Below are 6000 nucleotides of genomic sequence, written 5' to 3' on the forward strand. Positions count from 1 at the left end.
ATCCTTAGCAAGTAGGGAGAGAAAAAAGCAGAGTCTGCAGCTCCAAGAGAGTAAAATTATTTCTCTTTCCAAGTCTCTTGCACGACAGCCAGCCACCTGGCTATCCCTTGCTTTTGGCACTAGTCGGCACTTGTACCAGTTTTGAATGTTTGTTGATAATTTTCTCATTTGTCCCTGTACGTGTAAATCTGGCTATTTATATAAAAATGTGTTACCAGTAAATATTAGTAAAGCTCTAAGGAGCTATGCTGTACTAATCTTCGGATGTTTATATGTCCATACACAGCAACCAAACTCAGATGGAGGAGGAAGACATGCTATAAAGGAGACTAGCACATAAACACTGGGGCTCTGTTTAGTTTCTGTCTGAAGGTCAGTGGACAAAGAGAAGAGCCTCCAAGGACACATCAAAGTAATTTTATTCCATGGTTCATTTAATATCTTTGTACTTTTTTATTTTGTGGGTGTGGGAACTGATAGCAAGTTTGTGCAAGAGACTTGTCCCTGTCAAGTGAACTTGAAGTGTAATATCCCCCACTCTGTGAATATTTATCGCTGATAATAATCTATGCTATGTCTCTAACTGTACATTATATTTCTTCATTAGAAAAATCCCTTTATCAAAAGAATGCTAAGGTTGAAAAGTCAAGAACTCAGAAGTTAGAAAATGACTGACTGACCAACTTAATTCTGTCGCTACTATAATTGCATAATCATATTCTACTTTTTTCCACAAGATCCCTGCCTTATTCCGCAGGGGTGGAATAAGACAGAGTTGTATAGTTAATGAAGCTGTTGTCCACAGGGCCCCTTGGTCAAACGTTTTTCTAGAGTAATATTTTTCTAATCCCTCTTGCTGCCTGATAACTTTTTATTGTTTCTGTGTTTATCCTACTCCTACTCTCAAGCCCCCAAATTTTGACTTCTTCCCCCACCCCTTATCCTTAGCAAACTCTTGTGCTTTGTGTGCAGGTTCACAGTGAGAGTAATAAGAGTTGCATACCAAAACCACATTGCTCATGCTTGTAGCAGAAGCAGCAAGATTGCAAGGAAAGTGGCAAAATAATTCATGTTACCTTCTACTTGGAAAAATAATCAGATTAGTCTTCCAGATTGTCTCTTTAGAGGTGAAATAAATAAATCTCTTTACATAACTACTTCCTATAATTAGTTATTTTTGATAGTGCTATCAGCATTGATCTGAGCACAGCAACATAGATGTTATACATAATACCTAACTTCTATTGTGCTTGACTTGGTGCCTTTAACCTCAGTTGAGGTCTGGTCTACACTAGGGGGGTGGATTGATCTAAGTTACGCAACTTCAGCTACATCAATAACATAGCTGAAGTCGACATACATAGATCTATTGCTGTGATGTCTTCACTGCAGTGAGTCGACTGCTGACACTCACCCGTCGACTCCGCCTGTGCCTCTCGCTCCAGTGGAGTACCGGAGTTGACCAGAGAGCGCTCGGCGATCAACTTATCGTGTCTAGACTAGAAACAATAAATTAACCCCTGCTGGATCGATCGCTGCCCGTCAATCCTGTGGGTAATGTAGACAAGCCCTAAGCATCTGCAACCCAATGTAAATTTAGGATAATAGGGGAACACACTAGGTGTTCTACTGGTTGATATTACAAAATACAATTTCTGGTTGTTTAAGGGAAGCTGGATTTGCAACTAAGTGAACACAGTTCTTCCAAGCTATCTTTAAAGGACCACTTGTCAGTGATCTGCTTAAAAAAAAAAAAAATCCCAGAATGGCCCAGAAAAAATAAAGATCAGGAGAGAGCCTTATAACAAAGAGCCAAATGCTGCCCTTGCCTACAGACCTTCTCCTCTCTGAGTTATCCAGTCAGGGCCCAGATCACTTTAGCTGTGTGGATACTAATATTTGTGGGGTGTGTGTGAAAAAACACACCTCTGAACACTGCAAGTTTCAGAGCTGTAAAGTGTCAGTCAGTGTGAACAGCACACCAGCCCTGGAAGCTGCTCCCAGCACTGGTAGCTATTCCCCTTTCTCTCAGTGCTACACTGTGACTACACAGCCATGTTAAAGCGCTGCTGCAGCCAGCGCTTAAAGATTGCTAGTGAAGACATGCCCTAAGACTGATCTGGGGAAGAAAGGACTGGACCCAGGCTAGAAGGTGTCTGACCTGTGAAAGAAATATCTGAAGTTCTAAGTTGCAAGCAAGAGCAGTTTCAAGAATCTCTGCAACCTGCTTAAAACAGCATTTAGGTGAGAAATGACTACTTGCAGCCAGTTTCTTTAGTGTATTAAGTTTAGTTTGCGTGTTTCCTTTATTTGCTCAGTAATCTGCTTTCAGCTGTTTAATATCCCTTATAATGACTTAATCTACTTTTTGCAGTTAATGAACTTGTTTTTTGTTCATTCTAAAACCCATACAATTTTGGGTTTACGCCCCAGAGGGGATGTGCACTTGAGTGCTGGGAAATCCCCTAGCTGATTCTTCCCATGCAGAACTGATCTCAGTGTCTGTGTCTTTCTGCAGCTGGGCGTGTCCCTACCTGTGTGTGTGTGCCAGAGGAGTCTTGAGGGCCTGGCACAGCAGGACAGGGTGAGGAACAGGTGGGCTCAGTGGGACTCCAGTACATCACGTGGCACCCTGGAGTGGCTGGGCAACCTGTCACAGGGTGTTTTCTCTATCACAGTATTGTTATAATTAATATAATCTAACGCAAAATAAACAGCATAAAGACTAGATCAATAAGTTTGTAAAGTATGTTAACAGAACAAATCAGAATTCTCAAAACGTGATCCTGAGCCTACATAAGACTCACTTGGTGCCAGTTCCCTGTGACTAGATGTCTGCTGGTCCTTTCTGGGTATGGCTGCAGCATGTACCTTCAGTTTACTGCATGTCTGCAGTCTCTCCAATTCAACTTCTGCTTTGTTACATCACTGGAGATGTGTTTATACCCTATAACATTGTAGATACTGAAGACAAAACCTTCTGTACTCTTTCTGGCAGAGTGAATAATGTTAACAAAAGCGAGAATGAGCCTGGGCTTAGCAACCAGGATGCAGAGATCCTTCAGTGTGATATACAGGATAAAACTGCTTTTGTTTGTTTTTCTTCTTAGTAGGAGTGCTAAGAAAAGAAAGTCAAAGTGACTGAGGCTTTGATGCCCCCTAACAGAATGAATCAGTTTTCACTTGGCAGAAAATAAAATTCTTTCAAAGCATACCTCTTTCCATGAAGCTTTTATTAAAATTATCTCAAAGAATGAATATTGCACATCTGTTTTAAAGCTAAATGAAATTGATACAGAATTCTATATCACCAGTACCTCACCCCAGACAGGCTAAGAGTATGTCTACACTGCAGTTAGATAGCTGGGGATGGCCCATACCAGCTGATTCGGGCTCCAGTCTGAGCCTGGACCTCTATACCACAATTAAACAGCCCCTTAGCCCGAGTCAGCTGGCATGGTCCAGCCGTGGGTTTTTAATTGCAGTGCAGACATGTCCTGCATAGTATTTTAGGGTAAAATTCAGCCCTGGGCATAAGTCACTGTAATTTCATTGAAAATCTATAGTCACATCACTTACACCAAGGCTGAATTAATCAATTATCTGTATGAATCTGGCTTGGATAAATGCTGGCAAGACATTCTTCTGCATTCAGTGATAATCTTGAACTATCGACAAATTAGGGGGAAAATCTGTTCTACTGAATAGGAATCCCAGGGTTTCATTGACCCAACTGATTATTTATACAGCCAAAACTGACTCTATTGGTTACACTTATAATTCTTTGAATGAAGAACCTAAATCTCAAAACCTGTGATCTTGTAATATGTCACGTTCAACTAGGAGCATGCTGGCTGCTGCAAAGGTCTAAAAATAAACATCTTTGGAATTTGTGTTAGGGCCTCATGTGACCTACACATCTTATCATAGCAAAAACAAACAAATATTCAAATAGCCAAAAAGGTGAAAAACCCTTAGGAGATCCTGCGCTGCAATATGCCATCTGATCTATCAGAAACCATGTTGTCACGAAGGATATTGAGCATGGTTTCAATAACCTGTTGAACAGAGATAAAACCTACTCGGTATGACTGCACTGCAATAAACTAAACCTGTGGCACCAAGTATTAGAGCCCAGGTCACAGGGGGCGACTTTCCTCGCTTTCCCCTGGGTGCTCGACCCCTCCCCATCTGTCCCTTCCCCCACTCAACCCCTTCTATGCGGTCCCACCCCTGCCCTGCCCCCATTCCAACCCCTTCCCCAAAGCCCGGCCCCCTCCCTGCCCCTATTCCGACACCTTCCCCAAATCCCAGCCCCACCTCCTCCCCTGAGTGCACCACGTTCCCGCTCCTCCCTTTCCCTCCCAGCACGCCACCAAATAGCAGTTTGGTGGCGGCCGGGGAGAAGCGCTGGGAGGCAGGCAGGGGAACGGGGATGCGGCACACTTGGGGGAGAAAGAGGAGGTGGGGCAGGTGATGAGGGGAGCTTGGCTGCCACTAATTTTTCCCCGTGAGTGCTCCAGCCCCAGAGCACCCACAGAGTCTGTGCCTACAGCCCAGGTCATCTGACTCAGGTTCACGGTGCTTGGTCAGGAGCGTGGCTCTGAGACTCTCAGATCAAGCCCAAACATCAACACTGCAACTTTATAGCTTTGCAGTCTGAGCCTGCTAACCCGGCCATGCCACGCTCTTTATTGCAGTGTAGACATAACCATAGGCTCCACATCAGAGAAGCTTTGTGGAGTTTCTGAGGAAGGAGTTCAGGATTTAGATCATAAAAATTACTAGACATTTTAGATACCCTTTCCAGATTTCTCATTTGGTCTTCTTTTCAGTGCTCAGCTGCAAATCTGGAGCTGTCCTTTAACTCCACACTCTCTTTTTCACCTCACAGCATAGCCTGTGTCTGCCACTACTTGCACATTCATCCTGTGGAGTAATGTAGACAAGCATCTGTGCTCTTATTACAGCTCCTTTCTTCATGGCTTCTCAGAATCACGCCAGTCTGTTCAGAACATTACTATCACCTTCTCACCTGTATATGCAAACACTGTCACATCGTCTCTGGTCTTGTCTTCCCATTTGGCTTCCTATTTACAATCATATCCATAACCAAAATCTCATCTTCAGGGAACTTTATGACCAAGATGCTATTTAAATCCATAATCTCATCACCCTGTGCCCTGCTACTTGCCCCCTCCGTTCCACCAGTTCTGGCTTCTTTCAGTCTTTTATTCCTCTTTCTCCTCTGTCAAAGCTGTCCATTACTGATGCTGCACCAACTTTCAGTATCAATCTTGCCTTCTTTTTCCTGTTTATGCTGATAATCAAAGCTGGTAACAGCTTGATTGTTACAATTTCCAGCAATTCATGCCTCTCCCCTCCTGTTCTTGTATGTGCTCCCCAACTGTTGCTTTATGAACATATAATATTAAATTGTACTGTATGTGGAGCGTACATTACTGATCCTCCCATTTTTGATTCTTCTGGGTGCTGGCTTACTACTAAGAACTAGACATAAAAGTACAATAAAAGAGCTTTATCCACCATCTCTCTAGCTTCTTTTAATTTTACTTCAACAGTTTTATGAGTTGTATACATCCATTAGCACTGGCTTTAATTAATTTAATTAAGCTTGTAGCACAGCATGCAGTTCAATTTACCAATAATTTACAGCTCAATTTGGTGTCATAACCATTTCTTTTCAGAGAACACTAGCAAGAGCTCCCAGCTGTTTTTTCCTGCCATCCATCAGATGCTGTGCTTTAGCATATATTATAAAAATGTTAGTAGAGGATTGACTAGTTCAGGAGAGTGGGAATGTGAATGGAACCTTTTACCTCTAGGTTATTTCTTCCAATTCAGCTCAGGACCATAATGAATAAAAGTAATTTGTCTCTGACTGCTGTTTGATAGCCAATATGAAATAAGCTGATGGTCACATTTCAGTTGCAAGGGCAGCAGGTTGGGGAAAGGGATAGTTCAGTGGTTTGAACATTA

Source organism: Chelonoidis abingdonii, chromosome 17, assembly GCF_003597395.2.
Source record: "Chelonoidis abingdonii isolate Lonesome George chromosome 17, CheloAbing_2.0, whole genome shotgun sequence".
NCBI classification, from domain to species: domain Eukaryota; kingdom Metazoa; phylum Chordata; order Testudines; family Testudinidae; genus Chelonoidis; species Chelonoidis abingdonii.